Source organism: Pleurodeles waltl, chromosome 11 (genome assembly GCF_031143425.1).
Source record: "Pleurodeles waltl isolate 20211129_DDA chromosome 11, aPleWal1.hap1.20221129, whole genome shotgun sequence".
Lineage (NCBI taxonomy): Eukaryota > Metazoa > Chordata > Amphibia > Caudata > Salamandridae > Pleurodeles > Pleurodeles waltl.
This window is the reverse complement of record NC_090450.1, coordinates 255,233,372-255,255,195: the sequence shown is the minus strand read 5'-3', so window position 1 is coordinate 255,255,195 and position 21,824 is coordinate 255,233,372.

The following is a 21,824-nucleotide window of genomic DNA, read 5'->3' as shown; positions in this document are numbered from 1 at the left end:
AACACTTTGCTACGATGTCACTGATCTTCCTCAAATCTTGGAAAATCCAAACCTTCCCACAAGTCTTTCTCAGTCCCATTATTGGTGAATTGCACGGACTACTCAACACCTCTTTCAGAACTCCCTGTTTCACAAAATCCACAATGATTCGCGCAACCTTTATAAGGACATCTTGCGCCATATGATACTGTGGTATCTGGGGGAACACAGCGTTAGGCTTCACACTGACTTTTACTGGTTCTACTCCTTTTATCAACCCTACTTCTTTCCCTGTCAGGTTCCTCACCCTTTCTTGAACTGTTCCCTGTAAGTCTGCCGGGAGATCAGCTACTGTGAACATCGGAAAGAAGTTAATCAGAGGATATTCCTCATCCGTTGTCTCAGTTTCAGGCTCTGAACCTTGTTCCTCCCTTTCATCCTCACTGTTCCTCTGGACCTCAATTCCCTCATTGGAACAGGTGATTGAACACCTTGTCTTGCACAATAAGTCTCTTCCCAGCAAGGATACGGGACTTGAATCACAAACCACAAATCTGTGCAATCCTTGGAAAGGGCCAAGATCAACTTGAACCGGATCTGTGATTGGAATAGTCAGGAGTTGGTTTGCTATTCCCACTACCTTAACTGTCCGTCCTGAAAGGGGCAGTTTCGGAACCTCTGCGCTTCTGACTGTAGAGCGTGTAGCCCCTGTGTCAACCAAGAAAGAAACCTTGTGACCCATTACCTTCCCCTGAACATAGGGTCCTCTCTGATCTACCTCTATGGACGCTGCAAGCCTACACTCTTCACTGTCTGAACTCTCATCCGACCATTCATCGTTTATTCCATTCTCACAACGCAATGGGTACTGTTGCACTGTGTGATTCTGACTCACTCTTTGACCTGTGACCTGTTAAGGAAGCATCACCTGTTGCTGTTCCATTGGCGCTAAGGGCACTTGCATTTGCTGTCTAGGTACCATGGGGACTTGTTGTTGCGCTTGTTGTAACTGTATTGGCTGTATATACGTGGCATCTGCACCTGCTGCATAGATTGAAAACCCTGCATCTGATTTGCATTATTCTGAAAATTTGGATTTGGACCCCTCAGCCTTGGTCCTTTCACATTTTGGAATGCACTGACATCATTGCTTTGTTGATTAACACCATCCTGCACCATCATTGGGCACTCCCGCTTCCAGTATCCAATGACCCCTCAAGCATGACAAGGTAATATCCTTTTAATTCCCTGTGCATCGTTTTGAACTACTACATTGTTCAAATCTGGACTGTGGTTCACGAAACCTCCTCAACCTCTACCTCGCACTTGCGCCTGAAAAATCCTGTTTCCCTGCAGCTACTGCATCATCTGCTGTAGACAACCTCCTTGCATCCCTGTCTGTGCTGCCTTAATTTGCATCACCATCGCATTTTCCTTCAACTTTCTCTGCTTCAACTCAATCTCATCGCTGCAGTACTTCGCATACTGCAACACCTCATTAATCGGCTTTGCCTGCCAACAAATCAAGTGATGCTTAATCATCTGGCCAATCTCAGGTCTCAACCCTTCCACAAACCTGAACACAAGGTGATTCATGTCCTTCGCCTCAATAACCTCTGTACCGATGTAATATTTAAACGCCTTCAACAACCTCTCATAATAGGCAAGTATTGACTCCTTAACTTCCTGAGCCATTCGATCAATCCTTTGCCAGTCAATATTCTTAGGCAAAACTCTCGTTTTCAGAAGCTCAATCACCTTATAATAATACTCCATCACATCAGGAGACAGTGCCCCTGTGTTTCTGTCCCTTGCCGGTTCCTCAGTCGGCCAATCTACGCTCCTTTTGCACTCAATTCACAAATCAGCTGGAACTATAATCTCAAAGAGAGTATTCAGGTCTTCCCGAAGACACTTTGCAAGTTTCACAAACCTGTCCGTCTGCTGATACCACTCTATTGGCTTCTCCCTCAGGCTCGGGAAGTCATTCGTAAAAGACAGAATATCCCCTGTAGCCCAAGGTACATGGACGAGAACCCCTCCGGCAGTCTCTCTCATTGGTAACATCTTTACCGTACCTGTATCCGGTAATGCTTTAGCTGACTGCTCTATGCAGTCACTCTTCCTTTGTCTCTTTTCTTCGCCCATCTGCCTTCCCACTTTTCTAAGGCTCCCTAAACTTGTGCACTCTGCAGTATCTCCTTGAGGTGCACCTTCATTCCAGTAGACCTCATGTGTTCAAAATCCTTGGGATCAAAATCTAACCTGTAACTCCACTTCAAATGTTTGGTATTTTCTAAATCTACGCCATATTTATCTGGCAAATTTGCCAACCTCTGGTGCAACCTGCTCACTTCTCTTGTTATCTTTGGACACAAATACCTCAATTCTGCTTCCATGTATGACTCTAACCTGTTCACACCCATGCTCCCTTCAACAAGTTCATTGGCTTCCATACCCAACCTCACAAGGTGCAGGTATTCTTCTCCTTCCGCCCTCCCTGCGGCTACAGGAGCAGTCTGTGGAGTATTAAGCTTGTCCAACCAATCGTTCAGCTGTTGTGCTGGTAAACCTTGTAATGAGATATTCCCAGCCTGCACTAAAGGTATCTGTGGTACATTCGCACTTGAGATTTGCAGTGTCAGCAGTCTCAAACCTGTCTGTCTCATAGCCTCAGGAGGAGCCCCAATCGGACTGAAATCTAACAAAGACCTAGACCCTTCAAACGTCGGTTCCACTGGAGTCGTTTCTTGGGAGCTTCCTACGAACCCTCTCCTTGTCATATTTTGTGTCATTACTCCTTGATCACATACACTAGGCCTCGCCTGTGCATACAATGGCACTGGTGGACCAACAGTAATAAGCAAAGATATGGTAGCTGGTGTATGTCTGTTCCCCCAAAATATGTGGAGGATTAACTTCCATATTCTGGCTCATCACTGGTGTCATGTCTGAATGCGGTCCTGTGACCGACGTATATCTCGGAATCATTTGCGGCTGAACCTGGGGCAGTAAAGGTGGAGTTGGCTCCGTCTGTATCAACTTTGGTCTTCCATATGTTGCCTCTGTCGGCACCATCAGATTAGTGGTAGTCTCTAAAATGGGTACATCAGGATAAAGTCTCTGAACCTGTGGCGGTTGCATAACCTGGGCAGTGGATACGCCAAAACTACTCTGCACTGGGACTTGTGTTGAGGCAGGACTAACCTGTGTCAGATTTATTGTCACCTTCTCTTGTGTCGAACCTGCAGGACAGGCACTGGCACTTGGTCTATTTTTGTCTATCACATATGGCGGTGGTTGATCATTCAGTAACTGATTAAGGAACTCATCATCATCTAAGTCATCTACCTCTGACGAGGGCTTCCTGACCTCTTTGTCTTGGGAAGGAATTTTGTCAGTCTTACAAGGAGCTTTCCTCCCTTTGTCTTCACCTTCTTGAGCTATCGCTGGAAACAGCCTGACTCCATCTATTGTTTCTCTCCTCCAAACTCTCTGTGCACTATCCAACCTAGCCTCCGCTAGTGTCTTTTCTGCTTTCCTCATTCTCCTGACAAAGTTCTGTTGCTGTTGCCGTATTGCCATTAGTTCCCAGATTGCTAGCGCCTCAAACTGTGCTGGTCTCGGAGGTGGCTTCAGATCATTTAGCACCCTCCGCAAATTTTCTAAAACCTTCAAATTGAACGTTCTGTTTTCAGGAAATGCTATGCACCCCTCTTTCTCTGTGGCTTTGCACCATTGCTTTAGCCAAAGACATGGCGCAACACCCTTTTCCTCCATTACAATATAGGCTGGTGTACCCTCTGGTGGTGTAACCTCCCCTACACTCGCGGTGATAAATACGTCTCCCCTCAAAGCACTCTTTAAAGCCTTGAAAAATGTCATCTTTACGTGTTCTATTGTGTTTACAATCAAATCAGGAAGTGACTTTAATTCCCAGACCTCTCTTCGCCTACCTTCTCAACCAATTGCCTCTCACGGATGGTTGCCAATCCGTGCGCGACCCTTCTCACTAACCAACCTATCCCAGCACTGCTCAAAATGACGTCACACTCGCACACTGCGGCTGACAAAATCTTGCGGCCTGTCTTCCTACTCTTGATTCACACAAACTAATGCAATATATTGTGAGCACCAACCAAAATAAACTCAAAATTTGCCGGTTTACTACAGGAAAGGTTAAGACAATCGCTTCAGAACTTTACAGAGATTTTGCCTAGCCTCAGCCGCTGCTTTCTCCTTCTCAGATCCCGCACTCGCAAGCAAAATTTGACCCGCAAATTCTACTCTCGACTTGTCAATGGATTATTGTTCTAGTGCACTTAAGAACTCACCAAATCTCCATCGAAGTGTTCATTCACTCACTTTACTCAAACTCGACTCGTCGACTTCACTATCGACCTATAAAACCGCACAAATTACAACATAAACCAAGTGTCTCATACACTTATCAATATACTCCGGAGTCTTAGACCACGCAGGGTCTGTACATCATCAACAACCATGTGGACAATTTTTTGAGCACAAAGCGCCACACTCACATGAAGTTTGCCGACTTCCCTACTCTCCTACTGCGGAGTATGCCCACTCCTACTAAAACATCATCATTTGGCCTAAAACCCTCACAAACATCACAATTCACCTGCAATATGCATAAGCTGTGCAAGCGCAAAGCCCTACTTCATTCACACTGTCACTAGAACGCCGAGAACATACTCAAACTCCCTTCAGCAAGCTCAGAGATTCCAGGAATGTCATTTGGGACTTAGGGACACATCATCTCGCCAATTTGCATCTTTGGAAAAAAAGGAAAAAACCCACACAAAACCCCAATTTATTTAGTACACCTTGCTTACCTCCAAATCACACTCCCTTCACACCGGGTCCAAAGCCAAAACAATACCTCTACTACCAAACCGTAATTTGACCCATCAACTCTATCAAACTGTAATCCTTCGTACTGGGGCCCCAAAGGACCAAACCATCACCTCTGCTACCAAAAACTGTAAGCGCGTCAGAGCCTTAATAAGTAAACTTACAAGGAGATGCATTTAGGTCGACAAACCTTTGGACCACGTTTGGGGACTTCCCAGCACGAAATATTTTCTTGGCATCACCAATCAATGACTCAATAAACAATCAATAATAACAATCGCTAATCAATAAACATTTAATAACACTTAATCATTGAACGCACCATAACTCCTCAGTTCATGAATAAGCACATCAGTTTAGTCAACAGTTAAGATATTTGTTTCCCTACTGGTTACAATCTAACATCATGTCTGTTAATCTTATTAACAATAAACCACCCCAAACAATCCTATTTAGTACTCAAACACGACTTTGATCAGTGCATCAGTTATATTCATTCAGTATTTAGGCACATCATTAATATGAAGCAACTTAGCAGAGTCTCATTAGTACATTGATTCAACAAAGCAAGAACTCAGTCATTTGTCTATTTACATAGGATAATTGTGAACGCCTTAACTTACTACGAATTAGCATTAGCATGTTGGGCCTCATGAAAAACATTTAAGTAAAAACAAATTTGGAAAACATCTAAACTAAGGCCTGTATCAAAATAGCAGTTGGTACCTTGAAAGAAAAGGCAAACAGACAATCACAGAGATAGGACGGGGTAAAATCTAAAGATAGCATAGTTCAGAAAACAAATTGCTTCCCTCAGATGGAGGAGAAGTTAATATCAGACAAGAATGGGGTAGAGGATGGTTTGAAGTGGCAGGACAATTTAACTCTAAAGTATGGGTTTGAAGTGTCCGGAAAATGGTAAATGACATACGTCTTATGGCAAAGGAAAAAGCAAATGTCCCCGTCAAAGTGGAAAAGGAAAAGTGGTATAGGTTTCCCTTTGGTTACACCGTTAAATCAAAACCGTCTAATTGTTCCCTAATTCCTCATTGGATAAAATTTGGTGCATCGTTATCTCTGTCCAATAATTCGGTAAGCACCTTACTAGAAATGTCCTCGTTTGCAGTTCCCATGTTGCGGATTGGTCCATGTTATTGACGTCTTCACGGTTGGAATGTCAGGTAGAAAATGTTACACTTTTACGCTCCAGTCAGTGTCTTCATTGTCTTCTCCTAGTACGGTTAACCTTGCACCTGTTGCGAATTACACTGTTGCATCCAGCAAGTAAGTCGCATTGAGCAAGCCGGTTCTCATGAGAAAAAATTTACTACGGCTACACGCAGATAGCCCCTGGAAAAATACAGCTTCGTGTCCTTCAGGAAAACAGCGCATTTACACATTAGAAAAATACAATTCAATATGAGGCCAGGCAGCTAGGTCCAAACCCTCGCTAAGCTAAGGCCCTCTAATTTAATAAAGCAAAACTCTTAACATATAACTCTAATTATGATATACCAATACAAATTCAAAACATTATTGCACAATAATTCAGAATTAATAAGCTTTTCATTAGTCTTCGTATACATTCGTAGCCACTCCCCGTGGGCACATTTCAAACGTGTGCATTATCTTCTATGTTAACACATTTTCTATGCAGCTTCATCACACAATATATTTGCAAGATTACGTAATTAATATTAATTTTAAAAGACACACTCCAACATCCCTTCAGATATTCATACAGAGAGACAAATGGAGGATATCGGTTTACACTGTATTTGTTGTCGTCAGTAGATATGCAGTAAATGGGCCCCATAGATCTTTAGGCCTGGAGGCATGATGGAGTAGTTCCGCACAACAGTCTTATTGATCTTTACAGTACGCCAAGTATGTGAGCCACGTATCAAATGTAGGTGCCTTTCTACTGCCCCAGTGCTTAACCATTCTCCTTTTTTCGAGCAATAGAGGTATCGGATGGTTAGTTGGTTGGTGTGATTTAACAAGGCCAGGTAAGTACATGTGAGGGGTGCATGCCGCAGTCTCCAACATCATTGCAGACAAGGCCTGCGCTATTTGCACCCAGTACGCTGCACCGGGTTACAGGCCCAGTCCAGATGCAGAAAATCTGCCCCTAGTTCGTGGCAGCAGGCACATTGTGCATTCGTTCGAAATCCGATTTTACAGAATGGGTAGGGTGAGTAATAGATGTGATGCAAAAATCGAAAGTGAATAATTCTTAGTTTACTATTCAACGTCAGCCTGCTCATCATAGTGTAACAGAATTCCCAGTCAAACAGCGTTAATGGGTCATCTAAGAGGACATTCCACTTATCTAGTGCAGAAGAACTCGCCTTTGCTCCCTATCACTGGTATTTATTGTGCAGTCTGGAAATGAGTTTTGTCTTATCCACACAGTAATTAAAATCTGAAGCGCTTCCAACGTGGCAGGTTCGTCTGGGAACGAGGTATAGTGGGCTTGCATGGCCCCTCTCTTATTACAAAAACGTGAGTAAAGGGGTCTGTTTTTGCTTACTAAAGACGTCTGTGCCTTCTGTAACGGTCCTGCCAGGGAATGCATCCCCTATTGTTTTCAAACCTGCTTTCTCTAATATAGATAACATGATGGGCTCTTGCGTGACTGAGAGTGCCAGTTGGTGTGCAAGAGGTAATGTTGGGCGTATAGGGGAAGTTTCCTCACGCAAGCACCAAGTGCTTGCCAGGCTTTTATAGTACGAAAATTCGTATTTATTTCAGCGGCAGGTATGTTAATACCTGCCTGTAGCAGGATGGCCCTAAGGGGAAGGGGGTGGCGCTTCATCACTCTCTATAGCCACATGTGGCGTGTACTTGGGGGGTGATACCAATAATGGGCGAACTGCGCTTATGCGCAGATAGTATAAATATAGGTTCGGGGCACTGAAGCTACCCTGTGCGTATGGCTGCGTGAGGATATGACAGCTGATTCGAGGTTGTTTCCCAGCTCAATCCAGTTTGATCATACAGGACTTAAGAGCTTTAAAGAAAGCTTGTGTCAGTGGGATAGGGATGTTTATGGACATGAACAAGAACTTGGGAAGGATAACCATTTTCATAAGAGCTATACTATCAGCAAAGGATAGAGACAGCCTGATCCGGCGGCAGGGTATTTGATCTTCTAACCGTGAGATAGCAGTGCTGTAGTTTCACCGAATAACTATTTCTTGATTGAAGTGTATTCGTATACTTAAGTATTTAATTACATCGATGGACCACTCCAGTGGAAATTCCAGCGCATGTGGTGCTGTAGCCGGGGTCAAGGGAAAAATAGTTGACTTGGAACAATTAATACTTAACCTTGAGCACCATTCATTACATATTCCTGGATAACCGGTGCCAAATTGACAAATGGGTGCTGAACATATAGCACAATGTCATCCTTGTACAAGGTAATTGCTAGGAGATGTTGGCAAAAATGTAAGGCGGTGTCAGGGTGTCGTTGTCTTATCATGCAAGCTAGGGGCTCAAGTGCTAGGGCAAATATAATTAGGGACAATGGATAGCCTTGCAGTGTCCCCTGATGTATTCTAAATGAGTCCAACGTAATACCATTTATGCGGATTTATGCCATTGGGCTGGTAGCCGAATCTAGTGCAGAAAGGCCAGTGGCATCCCCAATCAATTCAGTACCGCAAATATGTAAGGCCATTGAATGGAGTCAGACACCTTAGTGGCGTCTAACAGAAGGGCGGCAGCTGGGAGCGTGTCGTTGATTTGATGCATAATAGCGAAGAGAGTGCACATATTAAGCCTACTGGAGTAAGGGAGGATAAAGCCAGACTGGTCCGGAAGAACAAGGACGGGTAAGAGCTGCTGAAGTCGAGTCGCTGGATTTTGCTGAGTACTTTTACAGCGATAGTGGGCGATAGGAATCGCATCTATTAGGTGTCTTGTCATGTTTTAGGAGTGTGACTATCAAGGCTTCTTGGACTGTCAGGGGTAATGTTTTTTTATTGTAGCCTCAATATACATTTCTCTGAGATAAGGTACTAATAGGTACTAATAGGTCGTGAATGTTTAATAAAATTCACTAGGCAGTCCAACAGCGCCAAAGGCCTTCCTTTTGGGAAGGGAGGTTAAGCAATCTTGTATTTCTTCTTCAGTGTCTAGGTCATCTACATCCAGACCATGCAAGTCTATAAGCATGATCATAGTGCCACATAGGTTCCCCTGCACATTGGCACACAGTCCATGGTCATCTGTTTGTAGGTGCATATTAGTAAAGAGAATCCCTTTCTTAATCAGTATAAGTACCCCTCTGGAGTAAGATGAGTAGGAGGATGCTATACGGAGTCCTGCCCATATTGTTCCCTGCGCTGTGTTTGGCATAAGATGGGTTTCTTGGAGCAGTGATATATGCATTTGGTGGTGGTCTAAATTTGCAAAAACATGTCTGAATTTTATGGGATTTATTAGCCCGTGGATATTCCATGTTAGAAACATGCTTGCATCAGGCCTTTGGGTGCAGATTATGTGCAGTGTGTCATGACACGGTGTCGTACATAGAGCTATTTTTGGAATTGCGATGGTAATATAGACAATGAAAGAACAGCCACCCCTCCACGCACTCTAGCACCCCAATCATGCTAAAGCCATCTCCAGTAACATCACAGTACAATAGTTTATGAACACACCAACAGCAGGTGTAGGTGAAAACATACATTCTAGGAACTTTGCAATTATGTAGTGTGCACCCTCCTGGGGCAGCTGGAGGCCGGTATACCCTCCGTACAGACGGATGGGGTTGAGAGTAGCCAAGAAGGTGTAGAGTGCAATCCAGCAGTTAGAGAAAGTTAATCTAACAGTATATCCCTATGTTAGCTGCAGTGATGCTCCTATGAGTCAGGGGTGGTATCCATCAGGTGCCTCAGGAGGTCAGTTCACGTCCCGGACCCCCATCCTGATTGAGGAAGCGATTAGATGAAATCCATTGCCGCTTTTGGCATAATGAACATTTTGGGTCTTTCCTTGTGGTCTATTCTGAGGTGAGAAAGAAAAAGCATGGCGTATGAGATCTGTGCTGCCTGAAGTTTCTTCTTCACCTGAAGAAATTCCCACCTAGTGTTGTGCACTGCTCTAGTGAAATCTGGGTAAAATGCAATATCATAACCATGATAGTTTATGGTTCCTTTCTCTTAAGCAAGACGGAGGATGGTGTCGCGGTCCCAGTAATTTAGCTGCTTAGCAATGATAGGCCGCAAAGGGGTTCCTGGGTTGGATGGGCTGCCAGCAATCTGTGGGCTCTCTTCATTATGAGGACCTTAGAGAGCTGTTCTTCCTAAAAATCTCGTGCAGCATGTCTTCAATATTTTCTTCAGTTGATTGGTGTTAGCAGACTCTGGTATGCCCGTAATGCGTAGATTGTTTCTTCGTGACCTTAATTCCAGGTCCTCATTCTTAGCTTGTATTACTGCTCATATTTTTTCCATGTTAAAGCATTTAGTCGTGGTTGTTTGAAGATCGTCCTCTGCAGTTGATAAATTTTGTTCCACAGCTGTAAGTGACGTCACCTCTTTCTCAAGTTTAGCTGTCATATTGTCTATCCTGATATTGAGAGTATTTATTTTTCCATCAATAGACTGCAAGCTTTGTTGCATGGAAAGGAGCATGGTCTCCAAAGGTGTGGCTCCTAGAGGTTGTAATTCCAGCTCAGCATCCTATATAGCGGGGGCTGTGATCTTGCCATTTGCTTGGTATCAAAGTTGAGTTTGGGTTGATGCTTGTCAGTCTTCCCTATGGTGGCGGAGAAAAACTCCAGTGCAGGAGGTTAGTAGTGCTCAATGAGCGCCCTCTCACTTTGCTGCAGCAGCTACGAGATGCTTGTTAAACGTGTTTTGCATCAGCGCATGCAGCAATGTTAAGTAGACACTGGAGATGGAGGGCATGCTTATGCTTTGCTGACTGTTTCTGTCTGTAGGCAGGGCTACGGAGTCAAGAGCTATCACTTGCAGTAACACCAGATACTGAGTAATGTCTATGGTGTCATGGGTGCTTCATTGATGGTACTGTGCAATGGTGAGGATTAGGCATCTAGTGAGGTACTGCGCCGTAGTTCAAATAACTGTATAGTGTACATCTGTAAAGTCTCTACCCACCAGGCCCTGCACGCAGATTGAGTTCAACTCATAGGGGTGAAAAATCAATGAGTACACTCACCGCCAGTATCTTGGGATGTAGTCACCTCTTGTTGCACATCAGACGGGGCTGCGAGGGACAATTGGCCTGCAAGATCAAAGGCAAACGGGCCTACCATTTCAGTGCATCGGTGCACCTAGGCCTCAGCACTCTCCTGCGCACCACACCGACCATCCCACAGGCCTCTTTAGCACCTATCACCAGCCACAGTTTGGGGTTGGAAGGATATCTCAAAGCCCACCACAACAGAAGGCCCTGCAGGATGCAGGCCATAGCAGTAGAATCTCGCCTCGGAGCAGCTCACAGTACATTCAGGTCAGAGAGGTGCAGAGGCGCAGCCACCTGGAGAAAGTGGCCCGAGACCCAGCGACAGCAGCAGTTCCTCCAAATGTCACCACCACACACCTGTTCCTCCGGCTGTAGCTGGAGTCCACCACCCTGCCACCGCAGCACTCCTATTCATTTGTCACTGTTGGGCAGGCGCCACCACTACACTGATCCGCAAGCCCGGATTGCACGGACAGGTGCCATCTGAACGGAGTCACTGGGAGGTTATCCAAAGAATCAGTCCCTATCGGGGAGTCCACACATTGTGTAGCCTTACCTTGTTAAGTGTTTTGCAAAGGATCGTGCAGATAAATGTCAGATTTATAGTACCGACTGGCAGAGCTGCACTACTGTGTGGCCATCTTGCTGTGGGCTCACCAGCACCCCAAAATGATATTTTATTATGCAAAACACCAGTTTGGCACTTTGTGCTAGTATTGTGTATTGTGAAATGCATCCTTGCATCTGTTTTGGATTTGAGGACCCACTTTGCATTAAAATAATAGCAGAACATCGTGTCTGATGCAAACAACAGCAGCTCATATTGTTTGTGTTGTTCCTGTGCCCTTGTTATAGGATTTTTACCTGAACAAAATCTCATACATGAAATGACATGTTGGTGTAATCTTGGGAATTTAACTTAACAAGTGTAACTGGAAATGCTGGAAAGCTGGTTTAAAATAATGTTTCTCAAGTCTACACTAGAAAGTTCAATATGCTGTCTTTTACCTTTTTCTGAGCTACATTCAAATGTTTGCATTAAAAAATGGAAGAAAAGTTAAGAGGGCCCCACATGTGCCTTGCATTAAATGTTTAGCTTTACCTATTAAATCTTCTGACAAGCCTGCACCAAAGTTATCAGCAAAATAAACAAAAAATGCTTTTCATTGATCTAGGCATAACTACTGTTTAGATAATACTGACTGAAATAAATAAATATACACACACATCATATATTAATGTATGTTTTAAAAACTTTAGGAATATTCTTATAAACACTGATAAGGTGACATTATGGTCACCAAACATAAAATAAAAAGCTCTCAAATTGACCCGGTATGGTTGGCAGAATAAACAATTACTGGCACTTGTTATATCAAAACCAAATTGTCTACTAAATACACCACTCTTGACCTAACTCATGAGCTCACAGATGACATCATTGATGACATTACATATGACCATGCCATTGACATTTTGGTTGATATCGGGTACAAATTCAGTATGATTTCTTCGGTCGGGGAACATCGTCAAGATGGTGACCGCGCAAGACCTTTAAGTGCGGAGCTCTGTGTGAGCCCTACATTTATCCTGCAGTAACGAGCAACATCCGTCCCCTCCAACACTCAGTGGAAGAGATTTTTCCCCGTTGTACCCCCAGAGTGCTTTGAACAGCTGGGTCCCATTCTGGAAGGGACACCTGGAGGGCGAGCAGGAGAGTCGGGTGGCGGATAGGGCCATGTTGCATGAATGCTTGGCCTAGCCCTGTCTGAAACCATGTTGCGCCTATGTAGGGTGCCCAGGGACTCAGAGTTGTTCTGGGCCCCCTGCAACGGGCACTGAAAATCCCCTGTAGCCGGGGATCGGACTTGCCATCGGAGCGCGGCTTGCTTGTCACGGCCCGCTTGGTTGGAAAGAGGCTAGTGGCCGCGCTGTTGAGGGAGACAGCAGCGTTGTGACTGGTGTCGCACAGCAGCGGCCTTCGCTGGACTCCTCCATTTAGGGAAGACATTAAAGCAGCTGAAATGGCCTCCCCTGTTCTGCTGTGGTGCACTGACATTCCACCTCCTCCCACGCTGGGTGAGAACATGGACTCCTGCACAACGTGATATTACTAATCGACCCTGATAGATTTTGTTGTTGGCAAGTCCCGGATAAAGAAAGACAGGATTCAGTTTGGCAAGTAATATGAGCATTTATGAATAACGGCCGGGAGGACAGCACAGCTCTAAGTCTGAAACTGCCCTCAAAATCATCAACTCAAGTAGCCCTTTTTATATACTTTTGCTACCTTGAATGCACCTTATCACTTGTCATGCATTTTGATTTCAGCGCTCACGTGGTACATTGTGTCATTCCTTTCGTCAGCATAAAGCAGCATTTCTCAAGAGAAAGCGTCTAATTACACATTTGCAGAAAAGCGAAGGTTACATATCTATCACGTGCACATTTACTGAAAAACAGCAATACCTTTATCTCACGTTCTAAAGGCTGTCTGTAGCTCCTCCTTTCCTAACTCCAGGCTTGGAGCTCTCCCCGACTGTCTGACCTCCTTCACACAGCTGCTGACCTTCTAGCATCAAAGCTTTTACATTCCTGTCCAGAAACTCCCTTTCCTCATTAACGTGGATTTGAAATGCGTGCCTTTCCTGTAACTATATTATTGCAAGCTTCTAGGCCTTTCTACGTGTAGCTGCTTTGTGGATAACTATGCCTTTGTCTCTCTTCTCTGTCTCCTGCACTGGCCTTTTACTTGGATGCCATGAGCACTCGGGCCTGTATTCCTCTCTGAGAATATATGATTCTGCACATTTTCCTCCCAACTCTTGCTTTAGCAAAAATGGGCCCTCTCTTTCTATATTTTCAATAACATTCCCCCCTTTAGTTGAACTTTCAACTACTATTACACCCTCTTTACTACATTCATTCATTTGGATATATATGTGATCCTCATCCTCCTTTACGTCCCTGGCTGCCCTACTAGTGAACACCCCACCTATCTTCTGGCTAACCTTCTTGCAGCATCCTACCACTAACTGGAAAATACAGAACATTAATAACATCACCACAAGTATCGGGAATAACCCCTTAATCAGTCCTGATAACCAGGATGGTATCCATGCAAATCACCCTGAAAACCATTCATTGGGGGCACTCCCCTCGTCTACCATCTTCTTCCGCAAGTTATGTAGAGTCTGCATGGTCTCTGTGATTGTTCCATTGTCTGCATCGTTGGCATGTAAAACAGGCAGTTCCGATCTTGGCACAGGCCCCACCCTCCATGGCCGTCATCAAGTCTAGCACATACCTATGTTGCATAAGCATCACTCTCACAGCCCGCATCTCTTCCTTGACTGCATTGAATCCATCTTCAGTTGCATTGATTGTCTTCATCAGTTCCCATCGTGTTATCTGCAGCCAGCGGGCCGTGGCCTTTGCTTGAACAAAGGGGAAGATGCTTCCAAAGAACAATTGGGCATCATTAAACAACCTGTGCTCTTGTGGAATGTCTTCCCAGGTTGTAGTACCCATATACTCTGCATACCTCTTTTTCCGATGACGCAATACATTTGTTGGACGGCTCATGGGGTGATCATATAACTTTGAGATGTTCACACCTGGAATCACCAGGGAGGGGGTGTGCACAGTTACTAAGGAACAGAGACCTTTCCATCCGGAAGGAAGTCGCGAATGCAGCCATTCTCCGCATTGCCAATAATAGTCCATCAGACTGGAGGTGCCCCATTGCATATCAGCATTGTACTCTGTGGTGATGCAATTGATGTTCCTTCCCATGGGGACTGTTCCATTCCCTCTGAAACATAAAAAGAAAACAATTGGTGTTCTGCCTGCTTGGAGAGTTGTTGGTGTTTCCACCCAAGTTAATCTAGATATATTTTCATCCCATATAGCCTGACACTTCTTCTGGGTGCTATTATCAGTCTGATTTCCCTTCCAGAGAGAGAGAGCTCTACATCCAAATGTTGCACCGTGGTACCACTGACCATGAACATACACTGATCCATTTACTCGAAAATATGGTCTTTCCTGACAATCTTGGGACATGGGTGAAGCTGAATAATTCTTACAGAAAAGTGTAGATCTTGATATTCCCAGGAATCCCTGTTCTATTATTTTATTCTTCCAATTCCTACTTTTATATTTCAGCATTCCTGTCTCAGCCATCCTCCCTAATTTCACCACTAATTCCTTGCGATCTGTCAAGATATTTGTTATATCGGCTAATTCCTCCTCATATTGTGTGGTGTTTACTAGAAATGCTCCCTGTCTTATCTGCAAGGGCTGCATTCGTGCTCTCATCCTGCAAAGGTACAAGTGCAATAAACATCGAGTAATATTTGGAAATACTTCTTTTGATGAATCTAGCCTATCTGTGTCACTAGCATGTGGAATCAAAGAACAAACAAAACATGATTCATTAGTAGTCTGCATGCCTATCTGTCATGTGCTGATACCATACATTGTCTAATAAGCTAGTATGAATATTGTGAGATATATTTTCATATTTATATACTTCTCTCTGTAAGCGCTTAGTATACTGACACATTGCCATGTGTGGACTAAGATACCATTGAAAGGTAATTGCTAACATAACAAAGCATGAACAGTAAAACAAAATCAAAATACATAACTGTCCACTAGTAGTGTCGAGTAGAAGTTCTGCTGGCCTCTTTAGGAAGGACGCTGTCCTTCGTCTTTGTCTTTGTCTTGCTGTAAATGTTCCTGTGAAGATGGTGATGTATGACATGAAGCCGGGGACAATCGAACGTCTGATAGGTGTATCCATGGCTTCCTGCCCTCCACCTTCACCGCTGTGGGGGTGCTCTGGGTCACTAAGTAAGGGCCATCGAACTTGCTGTCTTTCTATCGTCGCACAAAATTGCGGATGCACACTTGCTGGCCCACGGATATTGGACTGGTCTGCTGGGCTGCGTTGGTGCACTTCTCTTGTCGTGCCACCTGTGTAGAGAAGAACTTGACAGACTTCAATAACTGGGATAGATAACTACTCATCTCCTGTTCTAGGACCTCAGCTGTCTTTTGAGCATCTGTTCGCTGTCGAGCTATTGTTAAGGGAGTTGGCATATGCCGTCCTGTTCGTAATCATTTCAGATAACTGTGGAATAAACCAGTCTGTCTGCAATGTGGCAAGGAGGTATTCTTTGGCAGTGTGTGCAGGGAGGTGTAGTTGTTCAAGGGCAATATACAGCAGGGCTTGAGGCATCACTGGCTTGCCTGTACTTTCTTGCCTATAGATAAAATCTGTTGGTGACTGTATACACCCTCGCTGCTCCCACAGCTCCCTTTCCTAAGGTAGTGCTTATTCTTGCAATTCGCGTAAATGCAATTGTGCTCCATAAAGGTTTTTTGTAATCAGGTGTGGCTAACACTGGAGCATTTGTAATTGCTTCTTTTAGCTCCAGGAAGGCTGTTTCCCTGTCATCGGTCCAGTCTACTTTATTTGCGTGTGCGTGGGACTCTTTTAAGGCAGTGAGAAGTGGTGCAGTTAGGGTGGCATAATCAAATATCCACTGTCTCACATAATTGCAGAGTCCTAAAAACGTTTGCATCTGTTTAGTGGTTGTGGGCTTAGACATATTCCTAATACTCTGTACTCTGTCTGGTGTCATCCTCCTCCCTGTCCTTTCTTTATGTCACTTACTGGTTATCCCCCTGGTGTCTGCACCTGTACTGGCATAGTGACGGACATTGGTGGTACAGTCACGAGTGCCCCTTCTGTGCTTGGCTTCTTAAGCTTCTGTTGCACCAACTTCGCTGCGGCCCTTTCTGCTTGCTCTGTCCTCTCCTTGTCTTTTTCTTGTTTTCGCTTAAAATAATGTATTCTGTGGGCCTGTATTTCAGGCCACGGCTTAGCTTCTATTCCCACCACTCCATCTAAATTTGCTTGAATATCAGTGGGAAGGCCTCGCTTTAAAACATTATAAAACATAATTGCATTTCCTCCCATATTGTCCCAGTTACATCCTACTTCCTGAATCCATCGCTCTTTTTTCCCTGTCTGTTATCTTGTGAGTATTTTAATTATGCCACTGTCACTAACTCACAACAGTATTGTGTAAAGTCAGTCCTACTCAGTATTACCAGACTTCACATATATTGTTGTAAGACCGTATCGGTGGAAATCAGCCATGCTTATCGCTAGTCTGTGTAACACGTCTTCTATGGTGATGTCTGGGGCAGGTGAATTGATGGGTGGTCTAAGTTGATTAGTAGCTGAAGCAATGCGTGTTATAACGTTGTCATGTATGTAGATGAGTATTTGTGGTGCTCGGGGTGCGTTGAGCCATTCATTATTTAAAGTAGTGAAGGCACGAATATCTGTGAGGAATGCATCAAGAAGAGCCTCTAATACAAGGGGTGATTGAGTTATTATTTCAAACCTCGGGGTGTTACATGGGCATGGGGGTTGACCGTGAGCCCACTTAAATACTAATTTTAGCACAAGTGTATCTGTTTCTTGCCACAGAGAATTATTAGCCTCACTCATAGGGATTTATTATCAAGTTTTACTTGCTTTGGTGTTATTTATTCGGGCCTCCTGCGTTTTTATTTTCACTAATTACTGCCCCTTCACAGAACTCTTTAAGGGTGTCTATTGGGATGTCAAAAATATGGCAGAGATCTCGCACCCTCTCTTCTTCACTTATATCTGACTGCGTGACAACTGGAGGGGACACCTGCCACTTCTCTATAACCTGACCTTTATAATTGTAAAACACAGTATTATTTTTATCCTCCTTTTTACTCATTACTCGTAAAACGCATTCACTAGTCCCTATTGCGCTTTGCAGGTCTGCAACCAGGGGTCTGACTGTACTCAGACTCTTACTAATATTTCAGCCCTGGTCACTTCCCCTCAAAGATGCCTCCCAGAGGTTAGTAAATCTGGGAATCTGGTGAACCGGGCATGTGACTCATAATTTGCACACTTGTTACTCGGTCCACTTCACTATTTCCTACTCTAACTCCTCTGTTCTAACCGGAATATCTGTTAGGCATTCTCAAATGAATGTCTCTTCCAGGGGCTGTCCCCTAGGTAATGCACTACTTTCGTCCAGGGCTGCCCCCTGGGTAATACACTGTTGTCATCCAGGAGCTATCCCCCTGGGTAATACGCTAAAGTCTTCCAGGGGCTACCCCCCTGGGTAATACTCTAATAGTCTTCCAGGGGCTACCCCCCTGGGTAATACTCTAATAGTCTTCCAGGGGCTACCCCCCTGGGTAATACTCTAAAAGTCTTCCAGGGGCTACCCCCCTGGGTAATACTCTAAAATACTCTAAGGGTAATACTCTAAAATACTCTAAACGTCTTCCAGGGGCTACCCCCCTGGGTAATACTCTAAATACTCTAAAAGTCTTCCAGGGGCTACCCCCCTGGGTAATACTCTAAAAGTCTTCCAGGGGCTACCCCCTGGGTAATACTCTAAAATACTCTAAAAGTCTTCCAGGGGCTACCCCCCTGGGTAATACTCTAAATACTCTAAAAGTCTTCCAGGGGCTACCCCCCTGGGTAATACTCTAAAAGTCTTCCAGGGGCTACGCCCCTGGGTAATACTCTGAATACTCTAAAAGTCTTCCAGGGGCTACCCCCCTGGGTAATACTCTAAAATACTCTAAAAGTCTTCCAGGGGCTACCCCCCTGGGTAATACTCTAAAAGTCTTCCAGGGGCTACCCCCCTGGGTAATACTCTAAAATACTCTAAAAGTCTTCCAGGGGCTACCCCCCCTGGGTAATACTCTAAGAGTCTTCCAGGGGCTACCCCCCTGGGTAATACTCTAAGTCTTCCAGGGGCTATCCCCCTGGGTAATACTCTAAAATTCTTCCAGGGGCTACCCCCCTGGGTAATACTCTATAAGTCTTCCAGGGGCTACCCCCCTTGGTAATACTCTAAAAGTCTTCCAGGGGCTACCCCCCTGGGTTATACTCTAAAAGTATTCCAGGGGCTACCCCCCTGGGTAATACTCTGTATACTCTAAAAGTCTTCCAGGGGCTACCCCCCTGGGTAATACTCTAAAATACTCTAAAAGGTTCCAGGGGCTACCCCCATGGGTAATACTCTAAGAGTCTTCCAGGGGCTACCCCCCTGGGTAATACTCTAAGTCTTCCAGGGGCTATCCCCCTGGGTAATACTCTAAAAGTCTTCCAGGGGCTACCCCCCTGGGTAATACTCTAAGTCTTCCAGGGGCTATCCCCCTGGGTAATACTCTAAAAGTCTTCCAGGGGCTACCCCCCTGGGTAATACTCTAAGTCTTCCAGGGGCTACCCCCCTGGGTAATACTTTAAAAGTCTTCCAGGGGCTACCCCCCTGGGTAATGCAGTACTATCTATTACACCAGCTAGTCTTCTGGTCTGACCAGGGAATCACAGTGTAGTAATAACATACCATCAAAACATTGCTTTAACCCCCTAGCTAGTATTCCGGTCTAACCGGGAAATCACAATTTATTTTTTAGCACACAGCATAATATTGCATTAAAACATTTAAACCCCACATAAATCATGCATGCATTTTGTCATATTATAGTTGCCAAAAAGAATCATGCAATTAAAAATAATAAGGTACAACCCCGACCTCTCTTTACCCCTTTAGGACTGCAACATCTGGAATCCCCGACTGCCTGGTTGAATAGGCAGGTGTAATCTCACCTGTTTATGTTGCGCGCAGTGTTCTATTCAAGCAGTACAGACAGATTTTCCTTCAGCCGCGTCCGGAGAAGAGAAGGAGGGGTCCTGGCTGGCTGTCCAAATGTTGTTGGCAGGTCCCGGATAAAGAAAGACAGGATTCAGTTTGGCAAGTAATATGAGCATTTATGAATAACGGCCGGGAGGACAGCACAGCTCTAAGTCTGAAACTGCCCTCAAAATCATCAACTCAAGCAGCCCTTTTTATATACTTTTGCTACCTTGAATGCACCTTATCACTTGTCATGCATTTTGATTTAAGCGCTCACGTGGTACATTGTGCCATTCCTTTCGTCAGCATAAAGCAGCATTTCTCAAGAGAAAGCGTCTAATTACACATTTGCAGAAAAGCGAAGGTTACATATCTATCACGTGCACATTTACTGAAAAACAGCAATACCTTTATCTCACGTTCTAAAGGCTGTCTGTAGCTCCTCCTTTCCTAACTCCAGGCTTGGATCTCTCCCCGACCGTCTGACCTCCTTCACACAGCTGCTGACCTTCTAGCATCAAAGCTTTTACATTCCTGTCCAGAAACTCCCTTTCCTCATTAACGTGGATTTGAAATGCGTGCCTTTCCTGTAACTATATTATTGCAAGCTTCTAGGCCTTTCTACGTGTAGCTGCTTTGTGGATAACTATGCCTTTGTCTCTCTTCTCTGTCTCCTGCACTGGCCTTTTACTTGGATGCCATGAGCACTCGGGCCTGTATTCCTCTCTGAGCATATATGATTCTGCACATTTTCCTCCCAACTCTTGCTTTAGCAAAAATGGGCCCTCTCTTTCTATATTTTCAATAACAATTTGAGATCCGAAGCTGAACCCCTCAAGCTGGGCTGCACAACGTGTTAGGAGATCTTCCTCTCCCCCTTCAAACCTGATGGGATGACATCAGATTGGAGCCTTCCCCACAAATAAAAGATAAGTTCAGCTCTTTTACCTAACACAAAGGGGTGTACAGTGCAGGATAATTAGAGACCTTGGGAGAGAGGAATGTGAGTGGCATATATATTGACTGTTAAAACTGGTACCCCTCGGAAGGGAAGACTGAATTACCTGATTTTTACTGCATAGCTTGCCGCCCTGTTAATGTCACTACCATAATGCAGGCATGGCACAAGGCGAATAGCTCAGCCCTTTGAGCATCTTGTCTTGAAATTGAACCAGGCACACTTCTTTGCTTGCTCATATACTGTGCCCTGTCAACTTAATTTTCCTGCGATCTCCCTCTACTGCCCGGTAGTTGCCAAACATGATGGGGAAGCTCAGGTCTCGTAAGTCGCTGACAATGGGTGCGTGCAAGATGCAAGCACCCTCCAACCCCCCAGACAAAACCCTGGAAAGCCCACATCAGCTTGAAGCCACACTACAAGCACATTCATTGCAGTTTGATAATGTCCTACAGGCTATCTTGGACACAAAATCCTCCCTTGAAAGCCAGATCGACACTATCTCATTGGAGGTCAACTTGTTGTGAGCAGACCATCGCAAATTAGTTGACTGTGTTGGTGACACAGAATCCACCCTCGCCATAGTGCACCCGTCGGTCCAAGAACTAAAGATCATCTGAAGCAGGTTTAGACTGAGGGCCCTAGCGCAAAATTATTTCTTGAAAGCTGGCTTGCTGAGATGCTCCTAGAGGGCAAGATACCGAAGTTTTTTTCTATTGAATGGGCGCAACGCGTCCCAGGGCGGCCCCCATCATCGGGCGCCCCACCTCAACCACTAATAGCCCGGCTGCCTAATTACTAGGACCAGGACATTCCAGACTAAAGGGCCCTGGAAGTACGAGGACGGCACAATCACAGCCTATCCCGACTTCACCATGGCAGGACTGCGCCAATGGAACTCCTATGCCAACGTTAAATTGTGGCTCTGCAAGGTGAACTTAAATATGCCCTGCTGTATCCAGCAAACATCCGTGTGATTAATGTCGACGAAAGCCACATCTTTCACTCCCCAGAAGATGCTTGGACATGGCTACATGCCAAGAACTTGGTGGGGGAATCGAGGGAAGATACAGAGA